The sequence below is a fragment of the Propithecus coquereli genome, unplaced genomic scaffold (genome assembly GCF_000956105.1).
Source record: "Propithecus coquereli isolate 6110/MARCELLA unplaced genomic scaffold, Pcoq_1.0 Scaffold150, whole genome shotgun sequence".
Taxonomy (NCBI): domain Eukaryota; kingdom Metazoa; phylum Chordata; class Mammalia; order Primates; family Indriidae; genus Propithecus; species Propithecus coquereli.
Window position 1 is genome coordinate 6,183,090 of NW_012139414.1, and position 14,434 is coordinate 6,197,523.

The 14,434-nt window shown below is 43.1% G+C and overlaps 1 protein-coding gene across 3 annotated transcripts in view; it reads right to left on the minus strand.

The window, feature by feature from the left end:
• Positions 1-14,434, minus strand: part of CALN1 (calneuron 1) — a 476,732-nt gene that overhangs the window by 398,871 nt on the left and 63,427 nt on the right. Inside the window, exon 1 of one of the 3 annotated variants that reach the window (XM_012640270.1) lies at positions 2,121-2,405. The exons of the other annotated variants lie outside the window; for them this stretch is intronic. The gene's annotated coding sequence lies outside the window, so the exon portion shown is untranslated. Of the gene's footprint in view, positions 1-2,120; positions 2,406-14,434 lie in introns of those variants that run through there. 3 annotated transcript variants of the gene reach the window in all.

The window sequence follows — 14,434 nt, forward strand, 5'->3', positions numbered from 1 at the left end:
GTGTCCTGCGTCTCCATCAAGCCTTGCCCATCAGTTTCTCAACAGACTCAGTTGAATTAAATTATTTTCTTTCTAAAAAGCCCTAATCCTGCACCATCGCTGAAGGCCTGATTACTGGCAGTAGTTACTTTCAGAGTTCAGAGAAAGGTGACATTTTGGTGAACAATTCTAAGAGGATTTAGCTCTCCTCCAATAAAATATCCTAGGGATAGGATTTCCAAGAGTTTTGTTTTCATTACTCCACTCGGATACACCCAGTAACTAACTTCAGCGTCGTAGACCAGCTTCTCGGTAAACATAGCCATTCTCCACGCAGCTCCTGCCATGAAAAACCCACACATCTGCAGTGAACTCAGAAAGCAGCGCCACGCTACTGGGCTTCCACCAGCCAGGCGCTCTGCAAACACAGCTCAGGGGCACCCATGGGGCATTCGCCACCACCACCCCAAATTGCCTGAAAATGAGCAAAGGTTATGCAGCTCCTGGAGCCCAGAATGAATCCTAAACTGGGCGTGGTGACAGAGCTGCCAGCACAGGAGAGGTCTGAAATGCCACCTAGACTTCAATCAAAGCCTTATACACACAGGTAGCAAATAAAAATCAGGACCCACGCCACACAAATGAAATAAAAACCACCACCAAGCCAACGAGGAGAGCTGGAGTCCGGCTTCGACGATAGACATGTCCTATTCTAGCCTCAAGACAATTTCACACCAAATGGCTTTAAAATCCTTTCCAAAGCTCCGATGCTTGAATTGAAAAATAATTTATCTTTTTGACGGAAAGTCAGCAGTTAAAGCAGCAGTACGAGTGTGTGAGTTCTTAGATGAGCACAAACGTTGCGTGCGTCTGGACACACACAAGGCAGAAACCTACCCATTCTTTCTGGGAAGGTCATCTCAACTCTGTGGCAGAGGCTGCTCTGGGTCACTCTAGAATGTAGCTATTATCACCACTAAACAGACTTCACAGCCGCACACAACCGGCACTAAGCTGCTATTCCCTGAGCCCAGGAATATCTTTTTTTGCGGAGAACAGGCTCAAGGCCTGGGGATGGCGCCCCAGTCTTGGCACCCAAGGAACTGCAGCCACCGTTTCACCTGGGAGCTAAGGGCTTCGACCCAAATGGAAGGAAGGTGCTTTCCCCACACTTGGCTTGTCCAAGGGACACGAGTAGTGGGAAACAACGCTGGGCGAGGGCCGGGTCGCACGTGGCCCGCGGGTAGGAGACAAGCCCATGTGCCCAAGCCCTCCGTGTACGCTCCGCACCCCCAGTACGTCGGAGTGGGGCGCCCCTCGCTCGCCCTCGCCCCGAGGCCGGCCCAGAACTACCTGCTGCTGCCTAGGCGCCCTCAGGCCAAGTCTCAGGAAGTTCACTCCCCGTCGCGGTAGTCCGGGGAAACTGGGCACCCGGGTAAACCCAGCCTGCCCTGGAGAGCCAGAGCCCACCTCTGCCCGGGTGCCAGACCCATCAACCTCCTTGGAGCCCAGGGTCCTGGTTCCAGCGGGGCTACGGGAGGCCTCCCAGTTACCCCGTGCGCCCCAGGGCCCGCGAACCCGGGGCGGGTGGTGGCGACAAGGGTGCGCCCCAGGAGGGCGAGCAGCCCGCGCGGGGGGCTGGAGGTGGAGGGAACCCTGCCTCCCGCCTCCCCCAATCGCCATGACTCCGGCTTCTCGAAGACCTGGATGCCGCCAGGCGCTCCCACCTGGGTTGCGGTGCGGCTCCCGGTCCCCTGCCCTCCCCGCCCATTGCCCGGGCGCCCGCGGTCGGGGGCGCGCAGCCCAGTGGCCACAGGCGCCAGGTCTCGGCGAGCGGCTCCCAGCCTGCAGCCCGCACAGCTCGGGACACCCTTCCTCAGCCCCACGCCCCCGGGCGGGCGGCCACCAGCCAAGCCAGCCCAACGCAGGGCAAGGTGGCCCGCGCGGCCCCCAGCCCGCTCGGTGGGTGCCCCGTGCCGGGGCCAACAGGTATGGGAGGGGAGGCGTTGTCGGCCACTCGCCCGCCCACTCCGGACACGGGGGCCCGCGGCAGCCCGGGGGTTTGCGCACCGTGCAGAGGGGCGAGGACGCGGGGAAGAGGCGCGGGGAGGGAGCTGCGGGCGGGCGGCGGCGACACTCACCTCTCGCTGGGCCGGGGCCCCGCAGCCCGGCTGCCGAGGCGCCTCCGCGCGGCGCGGGGGGCTTCTTCCGAGGCCCGCAGGGAGGGGGCGGCGCAGAATGGAGGCGCCGAGCGGGCAGCGCTCAGCCTCTTGCTCACACCCCCAGCCGGCAGCCGCGTCCCCGCGCCGGCATCCTCGCTGCCGCCGGCTCCCTCGGCGCCCCCGGGCCGCTCCCCACGCGCGCGCCGGGGCCGGCGCGAGCCCCTCGTCGGCTCGGAGCGCGATCTGGGCGCGTGCCTCCCTGTCCTTGTCCTCTGCTCCCGTCTGGGGACGCGTGCCCCGCACCCCCGGCACCGCGCGCCGCTCTACCCCTCCCGCGCCCGCTGGCCGCGCGGGCTCAGCCCATGTGCGCGGCTGCCTCGCTGCGCCCCGGAGCCCAGTGGCCGAGGCCCCGCCGGAGTTGCGCGCCCCAGAAACTCCATGCAGCTCCGGCCTCCTCCCGACTCCTCCCCGGCGGGCCCCCCGGGGCCTTGCGGTCGCCCGCAGCGCCGCGCCCGCCCTGCCTCCGCCCGCGTGAGGAGCCCGGCTTCAGGGCTCGCCTGGGCCGCCGGCGCCCCGGCTGCTTGCGAGGGTCGGGACGCCCCCACCCCCACCCCTGCGCCTCCCCAATGGCTCCCTCGGTTTCCAGGCAGCGCAACCTGAGGAACGCCTCGGCGCGCGCGCACTCACACTCGCGCGCGCACACACACACACACACACACACACACACACACACGCTGCACACACAGGCAGACACGCGGGGGGCGAGCTGGAGCTTGGCAGACGGTGCTGCTTCCTCTCCTCCCCAAAGAAGCTGCCCACGTTAACTCCGGCAAACTGCTGTTCCTCGGTATTGGACAACTCACCCAAGCGCCCCCCACCTTAACTACTCATCCCAGGTGCCCACACCCTCGGGCCACAATGACACCTGTGCCCAGGGGCAAGGCGGGGGCCGAGGTGGAGGGGCCTGTGGCTGAAACTGCGGGGAAAGAGGAGAAGGATTCCGCGTGACCACCCCTGTCCCCGTCAAGAGAGGCACAGCTGCCACGGGACATCCCGTCCAACCTCTGATCCCACGCCCCTGGAGCCTGAGAACACGTGGAGTGGCCCCCACTTCTTCCAAGGTCATGGAATGGATTTGATGAGGGAGAGAGGGCGCTTGGACACAGGTGTCCGCTGGAAATCTTGCAGACTGTCTGCAGCCTGCCCCAGCGCTGACCTCTGCCGAGTTCATACCCAGGCAGATCCCTTTCTCCCTGGCCCCATGCCTCAAGGGCAACACGTTTGCTTCTAGTCTCCAGTAACCTTTCCTGGTCCCCACCTGTCTGCCTCCCTTGTGCCCAGAAGCTGACAGAATACACAGTACAACCAAGGTTGGTGTTGGCAAGAAAAAGAAAGAATCAAAACACCAAGATGGACCTCAGGCTGTCCCATAGACAGAGTCAGACACCTGCCAGTCCCTTTCTGGTACTCCCAAGGGTGTGCCAAGGGAGAAGGAGCAACCCACTAGCTGGAGCAGGCTAGTCTTTCCTTACAGCACTCTCCTTTGCTGGGTCCCCAGTTTCCTGCCCCTTCTAGGTGGCAGACAGACTGCTCACCAGTCAAATTCCTCCAATTCCCAGAATCAAAGAAAAGGTGTATGTGAAGATTCTCACACCAATCGGGAACAAAGGCAACGCCGCTATAAGACTCTCATTCAAAGAGCTTGCAATCACCTCTCTGCTGACTGGTTCAGCTGCCAAGGGAGTTTGGGTATTTTCACTGCCAGCCAGCAGCACAGTCAGGGTCCCCTTTGGGTCTGTGCCTTCTGGCTTGTGGCCTGGGCATGAGTTCTGAGTCCCTGACGCACTCATGGTAGGTACCACACCTTTGGCATTTGGCATTTACTACCCTGTATTATTACTATGTTTCCTTATGCAGACCCTACCTCCCAGATTATCTTATAACCTTCTTGAGCCACTAGCTGAGTTTATATACCTAGTGTAGAGATGTACATAAAGGGATTTCCAGGGGTTTCCATAAAGGGTCACAGCCAAGTGAATAGAGTTGGTGGGATCTCTGTATGATCATTCCCTTAGTTTGGATGAAAGCTACATCTTCTAACAATCTATTATCTCTGTGAGCAATTGTTTTGTCGCCTTCTGGATGACAACTGGGTCACCAAAGCCCTTTGGCATGTGCATATACACACATGGAGTTCCTGGTAAAATGCAGGGGTCACCCACATAACCAGAGTGGGACACATCTGGCCAAAGCTCTCATTCTGCCCTCACTTACTGCCTGTGTGAATTTGGGCAAGTAGTTTGTTCTTGATAAATATCACCATCTCCATCTGTAAAATGGGCAGAATTATAGGATCTACCCCATGAGGTTATTATAACAGTTCCCTCAGTGAACTCAGTTCCAGGCATAAAGTAAGCTTTGGATAAATGTTGGCTGTTGTCATTACTGGCAAGTAGTTAACACACATCAAAGACATTACCTTGGGGGGGGAGGGGAGTGAATCAAGGATCTTTTGCCCCAGGGCACTAAGCTCAAAGGACCTCAAGAACTAGAGAAGCAGAATGGCAGACTTCAGTGATTATGCCAACTATACTTCTTGGTCCTCACCAGCTGTGACCATTGGGAGGCTTCCGGGGTAAGGAGGTTCAGGTTTACAGGCTTTGATATTCTTACTCTTTTATTCAATATATATAGTCAAAATGTGTCAGCTCCTGCCTATGAAGATGACAAAGAAAATCTTTTACCAATTACAGAATGGAGGCTAAAGTCAATACAGAACAAAGTGAATGGGAGACACTTCCCTTTATATGCATTTGTGGCTGCATTTGACATAAGTACTCCCTCTAACCTAGAACAAGACAGGACACAGCTAGGAGTTGACTTTGACTTCCTTCTACCACCTGCCTGTAGCTTTGGGACTCAGAGTTACACTAATCAGACACCTGGACAATTGCTACCTTACCAGTGCTAATCACTTTCTGAATGGCCAAAGTCATTCCCTCCACTACCTCTTCCATTCTTCTCTCTTTTCTTCTTTTCTTTTACTGTCCATATAAATACATCTACTTCAAGTGCCCAAAACAGCCAAGAGTAGAGGGTGATAAAAGGGTCCACTGTACTCTGAATAGAAATAGGCAGAAATAGGAAAAATCATTTGGGTACATATATGCTGGAGGGTAAAGTTTTTTATGTATTCTATCACAGTGCAGAATATAGAATGCATTGGATTCTTCACAATACGCATGCTCTACTTTGTGGCTAGAGGTTTTAGAGTGGTTTGTTATGCAGCAACAGACAACCAGAACAAAATTTGGTATCTGAAAGCAGAGTGAGCGCTACTGTAACAGCAACTTAAAACATTGGCTTTGGGATCGGGCAATGGGTGAAAGCTTTCAAGTGCCTTGAAAGACTATTAATGAAAGTTGCAAGAGCCTCCAGAAGACTCTCGGAGAAGACATAAAGAACACAGAGAAAGAAAACTTATTAGAAGTGCCCTGGAGAGAAGAGCACCTGAGTCATGTCCTTGCAGCACGGTTAGCAAAACTGCTGCCTGAAATAATGTAATATATGGAAAGGATACCTAATGAACTCACAGATCTGACGAGGGCAATTTCCAAGTAGAAAATAGAAAAAGCCAGCTGAATTTTTCTAGATGCCTATGATGAAAGATAAGCAGAGAGAGATTAATTAGACAAGAAGCTATTCAGCATTTTTTAGTAGAATTGGGAGGAAATAGAAAGGAACCAGGACTTGCTAGATTAGAAAGGACTACTGCTACTCATTGTGGTATCTCCAGGAAAAAACTTTCAAATCCAAGGTAGCAAATTCTGCTCTCTGGATAAAGACTAAGTCAAGGATGGGGCCATAAGATCATCTAGTAAGGCCTCAGACATATTTAAGAGCATGCCTAAAACAGCTTCTAGGGGGCTTAAAGACATTGTACCTCAGAAGCCTTGTAGGGGACTAAAGACAGAGACCTGCCTATTTTTAAAGAGGTTTGTAAGTGTTTCCCCATACAGGGTTTTCCTTTTGTGGGGAAAACACTGGCTGCAAACATGAGTTGTCTCCTATGGGAAAGGAAGAATGACTCAGAGTAGAACCAAGAGCCCAAAAGGTGAAGCCAAAAGCCACAGAGAATCATTGCCAAGAAGCAGAACTGGCCCCAAATGAAAAAACTAATGGCATGAACTTCACCTGGGGTGCCTCCTTCCCTACCTAAATCTACTTTAGATGATGTGACCCAAGACCTCAAGCCTAAAACTGATGCCACAATGAAATGAGACTTTCTGAGGTTTGGGGATGTTTGTGGGTATTTTTGATGTTGGAAGAAAGTCAATAATTCTTTGCCAAAGGTGAATCTTTTACTATGGCGAGTTGAAGATAGCCATGAATTCTTTAACATTCTTCTCATCAACAGTTGTAGGTCTACATACATCTCCCTACCCTTGAATCTACACAGGATCCATAACTTCTTTAACAGATAAAGAAGTTATGTTGTGCAAGCTTCCAGGCCTAGGACTTAAGAAACTTAAAACTTCCATTTGCTGTCCTTTGGAACACTCTCTTAGAGCCCTGAGTCACCATGTGAGAAGTCCAATTACCCTGAAGTCACCATGCTGTAAGGTAGCCCAAGCTAGCTATTATTCATGGAGAGTCGTGTGATGGGAGGGAAGGAGTAAAATGGAGATGATGGAGGAGAGACAGAGAGGGAGTGAGAGGGAGAGAGAAAGAGAGGGAGGGGGAGGGAGGGAGAGGGAGGAAGGGAGAGAGAGGTGCATCTGCCCTGCCCACAGTTATTGCAGCCCCTGCTGTAAGAATCTTCCCAGCGGAGGCCTCAGATATTGTAGAGCAGAAATAAGCCACTCCCGCCATGCTTTGTCTGAATTCCCAACCCGCAGAACTAGAAGAGGCAGTAATAAATTGTTGTTTTACGTCACTTAGTTTTAGAGTGATTGGTTATGCAGCAATAAATAACCAGAATGATTTACTAACTTGGAAAATTGTCAAAAAATATATTGTAAAGTAGAAAAAGCTAATTGCAAAACAACATGTATGACATTTTTGAAAAAGAAAACTTTGTATATGTGTTCCATGTACACATAATATATTTGCACAGAATAGAATTAAAATGTTCTGTTAACTGACTAACTCTGGAAAAGTAGTTTGGCCGGACTTCTACTTTTTAGATATGTATTGTATGCATGTTATTAAATAAACATTTTTAATATTGACTTCATTTTTCTAAATGAGAAAAAAGTTCTACATAAATTTTATTTCAAAGCAATAAATATATAGTATATACTTACAAAAAGAATAACACATCTCTGCCTTATAAAAACAACTAAGGGTTTACTCTGCTACAGGATTATTAATAGAAAGAGATTATATTGACACACATGCTGATTTTTTGAAATTTCTAGAATAAAGAAAAATTTAGACAAGAACAAAACAAGTTGTCAACAAAGGAAAAAAAACAAGATTGGTTTCAGGAGTATATACAACACCAGACAACAGAAGAAAAATGAGCCAATAAACTTAGGGTGCAAAATGGTCTCATCCAGGGCTTACATATCGAGTTAGGATGTTATCATATATAAAAGAGAAAAATATTTCCTAATGAAATGGGTAATTAAGTAATAGATGGCTTTTTTTAACTATTTATGAAAAAAGTACTCAAAAACATATATTAACAACCAAAAAAATGGAATCAAGATTAAGAACTGAAGAATGGGGCCAAGAACCCAGAGAGAAGGGAAAGCTATTGGAGTGAACCCGATATTCTCTGCTGCCTTTGCATTAGCTGATTTCCAAGTAGCATTGGGCCAAAATGCCAAAGGAAAGTAATATCTCAGAGGTTTTGAGAGCATCCCATGTAGAGAAAGAAAAAAGTCAGGTGCTACCAAGACAGCCAGGATCGGAGAGATTAAACTCCAAAGGAAAGGAAACCTTCGAAAAGTGGAAGAAGCATCATCCTGATCCACTTTCCCCTTAAAGGCGTTTGCCTTTTTTGAAGCTGCATGGGGTGAAAGGCAAAGAAACCAAGCAGTAGCTAAGACGCTAAAAAGTGCAGGGGAATTCTCGGGAATCTCATAATGGCAATAGGAAGAAAATTGGAGTCTAGAACCTACCAAGGAGATGGAGCACTGACAAATACCCCAGGGTTTCAGCTGATGCTCTTGAAAACCTATGTGCGTTAAGACGAAAGGCAAACCAAAAACCTTTGGAGAATCAAAGCCAGCCTCAAATTCCCTCAATAACTGATTAGCAAAAAGCGATCTACACCCACCCTGTCTGCCAGATGAAAATGAAAATCTCTCTGAGGGGAGAGAACAACATGTAGAGTCACTACCATTTTTCAAATATAACATCTGGCATTTCATCAAAAATTAACAGGCATGCCAGGAGAAAGGACAAAATTAAGGAAAAATGAGAGGAAAACACAGATAATTAAAGACATAGGTGATCCAGATATTGGAGTTATGTAAAACAGACATTAAAACAATTATGATAAATTTTCAAGAAAATAAATGACAAGCTTAAGAAATACATAGAGCATAGTGAAAAGTCACGCATGCAACTGAAACCTGAAAAGGAAAGGAGAAAAAGAAGGGGCTGGATACAATATTGGCTGAGAATTTTCTAAAACTCATTAAGATATTAAGCTACAGATTCAGAAAATTCTATGAACTCCAAGCAGGATATGTACCCCAAAAAGTCACACAAAGGCAATCATAATTACATTTCTAAAAACCAAAGACAAAGTATTAAAGGCAGCCAGGCCCCTCTCCTTCTTACGTGTGCACACACACACAAACTTTCAAAGGAACAACAATTAGCCTGACAGATGACTTCTCCACAAAAATGATAAAAGCTAGTGAAATTTACAACCATTGGTATAATCTTTGGTGTGCTAAAAGAAAAATAACTATCCACCTAAATTCTGAACGGAGTGAATACCCATTAAAAACAAAGCTGAGCAATTTTTGCTTGCAAGTCAGTTTCCTTCTAACCATTAGCAATTAGAAATTAAGCAAATACACAACGGTTTTTAGTAATTGGACAACAGACAGTGCAGGACTGTGATCCCTGTAAGGAAAGAAACAAACTGAGCCCTGCAATTGCCTAGCTGTCTGCAGATATTTTCTGTGTTGGTGCAGAGGGAACGGAAACCAAAGCAGAACACGGTGGTCTTACTGAATTGAGGAAACAGAGAGCAGAGTTCACAGAGGCTTAAGTAGCTGGAATTTGCTGGGCAGAAAACCGGAGAGAAGAGGACTCTGTAGATAAAGAAATGGAAAATTTTTCATAGGGATTCCTTTAAATTCCTGGTTGATAACTAAGATGTGCATACAAAGGCAAAGAAGAGTTAGTGAAGTGTTGTAAGTTGGACAATTTATAGATCTAAGAAAGAACTGGAGAAACATTCAAATTCTGATGATGGTGAATGAGGAAACCCATTGAATGCTTGGGGGATATAGTTGCACTGCCAGGTGGATTGCATTTTAGCAGTAGGACAGAACCAGCTCTAGAGTAAAGGCTATCCTAAGACTTGCCCCAACAAAGCTTAAAACGAAACACCAAATGTATCAAAGTCAATCTCAAATAATTCATCTGCCTAACCAAAAATACTTCAAAATTCTTTAAAGGACAAAAACAAAATCCAGAAACTTAACAACATAACATTCACTGTGTCCATAGAAACAGAAGCGGAAATAACAACAGTGATGGAATTAGCAGACCAGGGGCTTTCAAACAATTATTATAAATATGTTCAAGGATTTAAAGGAAAATGTGAAGAAAATTAAAAAAAAAATGGAATGGAAACATTAAAAAGAAGCCAATAAAATTCTAGAGCTGAAAAAAGTATATTTAATATGAAAAAGTTATTTGAGGGCTTAACGTAAGATTAAATCTTGTAGAAAAAAGATAAGTGAACTTGAAAACATAATAGAAACTGAGGCAGAAAAAGAAAAATGGCTGGAAAAAAAATGAAAAGAACCTTGATGACCAGTGGGATAATATCAAGTGACCTAACATATGTTCAATTTTACTACCGAGTGTGTGTGTGTGTGTGTGTGTATGTGCTTGTGTGCGTGTATATGTGTGCATGTGTGTTGGGAAGTTTAGGCAGAAAAAAAGTATTTGAATAAATAGTAGCTAATATTTTCCAAATTTGATAAAAGCTATAAATATACAGATCCAAGTGACTCAGCTTACACTGAGCAAGATAAATACAAGAAAAACCACATGAAGCAAATTTGGTTATTTTCTTATAATCGAATTGCTGAAAAACAGTGATAAAGAGAAAAATCTTAAAGTATCCAGGGGAAAAAGACACTTCATTAGGAGAACAAAGAGAAGAAATACTATTAACTTCTTTTGAGAAATAATGCAAGCCAGAAGAAATGGAATATCTTTAATATACTGAAATAAAAAACAAAAACAAAAATTTCTAGAATTCTCCAATCAGCAAGATAGTCTCTAAATTTGAAGGTGAAATAGTTTTTGAAACAAACAAAGTAAAGAAATGTATAGTTGTCAGCCTGAAGTAAATGACAGTAAAAATGCAGGAATGATAAATCCTGGGAACTGTAAATATGTGAGTAATGATAAAAAGTTTTGTCTTATTATTTTTTACTTTCTTGAAAAGGTAGTTGACTGCTTAAAATAAGAATACTACCATTGCATTTATGGGATTTATAATATTTGTATAAGTAAAATATATATGGCAACAATAGCACAGAAGGAAGGAGAAAATGGAAATATACTGTTAAAAGGTAACTTATCCACGAAGTAGTATAACATTATTTGACATCAGACTGTTATATTTGAAGGAAAGTATTGAAAACCCTAGGGTACAAAGAGGTATAGCAAATAGATTAATAAAGGAGATTAAATAGAATATTTGAAAAATAATACCAAAAAGGCATGAAAAGGGAAAAGTGAACAAGGAAGAAATGGGACCAATAGAAAAGAAATGGCAAGATTGTAGATTTAAACCTAAACACATTGTGAATTGCATTAATTTAAAGAGTGTAAACCATTATCAAACAACTTGACCACACTGAATCATAAAGCACTACATTAACACACTCTTCTCAAGTACATTTGGACTGTACATAAAAGAAAAATCATATCTTCTGCCACAAAACAATTCTTAATAAATTTTAAAGGACTTGAAATCATACAGAAAACTTTCTCTAATTGAATTCCATTCTGACAATGAAATTAAATTAGAAATCAATAATAAGAAGACACATGGAAAATTCCCCAATATTTTATAGTTAAAAATATAGTTTTGTATAATGCATATGTCAAAGAATAAGTCACAAAGGAAGTTTAAAAATATTTTGAAGTAAATGAAATGAAAGCACAATGTATTGAAATTTGTGAGATCAGCTAAAACAGTGCTTACAGGGAAAATTATAGCTTAAAATGCTTATTTTAGAAAAAGATGAAAGGTTTGAAACCAATGTTCTAAGATTACAACTTAAGAAGCTAGAAGAAGAGTAAAGTAAATTGAAAGAAAATAGGAGGAAGAAAATAAAGATAGCAGAAATAAATGAACTAGAAAGTGGATAAAGAAAAAGTCAACAAAAATGTCAATAAAATTAATAAATCTCTAGCTAAATTGATTTTAAAATAAAGCAAAAACACAAATTACCAAGATCAAACATGATAGAAGAGGCATCACTATAGATCCTAAAGATATTAAAAAGAATAACAAAGGAATATTATAAACAACTGTATGCCAAAAAATTGATAATTTAGACAAAATAGAAAAATTATTTGAAAAACACAAATTAACAAAATAGATCCAAGAAGATATAGAAAATCCAAATAGCCTATATATTTTTTAAAAATTTAATTCATAAAGAATGACCTCCTGTCTCCCCGAAACATAAACAAATCACTCTGTGCCCAGATGGCTTTTCTGGTGAATTCTTAACAAACATTTCATGAAGACTAATACTATTCTTATAAAACCCTTTCATAAAATAGACAGAACACAGCTCAACTCATTTTATGAGGCCACTGTCATACCCTGTTACCAAAATGAAATAGAGATAATACAAAAAAACCAAATGAGCATATATGCAAAAAAACTTAATACATTAAGAAAACTGAACCCAGCACTATGTAAAAAGGATAATACATTTTGACAATAGTGGAGTTTTTCAAAGTCATGCAAGATTGGCTTAAATTCTACATTCTAAAAAATGAATCAATATAATTTATCCTATTCATAGAAGAAAAAAATTACAGTCATCCTAATGCATGCATAAAGAGTATTTGAAAAAATTCAACACCCATTCATGATGAAAACTGTTAGAAAACTAGGACTGGAGGGGAATTTTCTCACCTTGATAAGAGGTACTATAGAAAACTGACAACACCGTCGTACTAAATGGTCCAAGATTGAACGCTTTCCCTGTAAAAGCAGGAAAAAGGCTTCTATTTAACATCAGTTGAAGGCTTCAGCCAGTGAAATAAGTCAATAAAAAAGAAAGAAAATACATACAGATTGGTAAGTAAGAAGTAAAACTGTTTTATTGAAAGTCAGCATGATTGTATACATAGAAAAAAGCTATTTGAACTAATAAGTGACTTTAACAAGGTCACAGAATATAAGATCAATACGCACAGTAAACAACTGGAAAATGAAATTTTAAAAGCAGTCCCATTCACAATAACATCAAAAACATGAAACGTCAGGGATAAGTTTAACAATATAAGATCTATAGACTAAAAACTGCAAAACACTGCCGAGAGTAATTATTATAAAGAAGACCAAAAATAAGTGAGAGATATGACATGTTAATGGATTAGAGTTTTGATATTTTTAAGATGTCAATTCTCCCCAAATTGAGCTATAGGTTCAACATAATCCCAATCAATATCCCAACAAGCTTTTTTGCAAAGTTTGACAAGTTGATTTAAAAATTTACATGTACATAAAATATATAATAGCCAAAATAATTTTTTAAAAGAAGAAAATTGGAAAGGACTACCTGATTTCAATACAAGAGAGTGTGGTTTTGGCACACGGATAGAGATATAGATCAAAGTAACAAAATAGATTAGAAATAGCCCTACATGCCTATGATCAATTGGTTTTTCACAAAGATGCCAAATTGAATTAATTTCAGTTAATGAGGGGAAGGGTAGTCTTTTCATCAAATCGTGCCAGAATAATTGGATATTGATGTGAAACAAATGAACTTCGATGTTTACCTTTCCCCATACACAAAAATTAACTCAAAATGGATTATAGACCTAAATGTAAACATTAAAGCCACAAAATTTCTAAAGAAAACAAAGGAGAAAATTTTTGCAAACTTCAGTAAGCAAAAATTTCTGAAATAGGACACAAGAAGCACAAATCATAAAGCAAAACTGTGATCATTTTGATTTTATCAAATTTAAAATCTTGTACTCCTCAAAAGACGTCTTTGAAAAAATGAACAGAAAAACACCAGGCGGGGATAAAATATTCATCGTACGTACTCCATCATTTCATTCTTATGAAATTCTAGAACAGGAAAAACAAATCTGTAGTGACAGAAAGTAAATCGATGAATGCCTGGGGCCAAGAGCGGGTTGACAGCAAAGGGGCACAAGGGAACATTTTAGGTTGACGAAAATGTTTATGTCTTAATTATAGTGATGGTTACAAAGGTTTGTATACTTGTCAAACCTCATCCAACTGTACATTTAAAATGGGTGCATTTCATTGTATGTAAATTATCTTCAATAAAGTTGATTTTAAAAGAAAAAATAAAGAAAAACATAACGTCTCAAAAAAATGTATGATTGTACAAAAAAAGGATAAATGAGGTGATGGATATGCTAATCACCCTGATTTGATCGTTACACACTGTATAGATTATCAAAATATTACACCGTACCCCAAAAATATGTACCCTTATGTGTCAATTAAAAATAAAAAGAAGAAAGTTAAGTAAAAAAATTATGGTTGGCCAGGCGCGGTGGCTCACGCCTGTAATCCTAGCTCTCTGGGAGGCCGAGGCGGGCGGATTGTTTGAGCTCAGGAGTTCGAAACCAGCCTGAGCAAGAGCGAGACCCCGTCTCTACTAAAAATAGAAAGAAATTAATCGGACAACTAAAAATATATAGAAAAAACTAGCCGGGCATGGTGGCGCATGCCTGTAGTCCCAGCTACTCAGGAGGCTGAGGCAGAAGGATCACTGGAGCCCAGGAGTGTGAGGTCGCTGTGAGCTAGGCTGACGCCACGGCACTCTAGCCCGGGAAAAAGAGTGAGACTCTGTCTC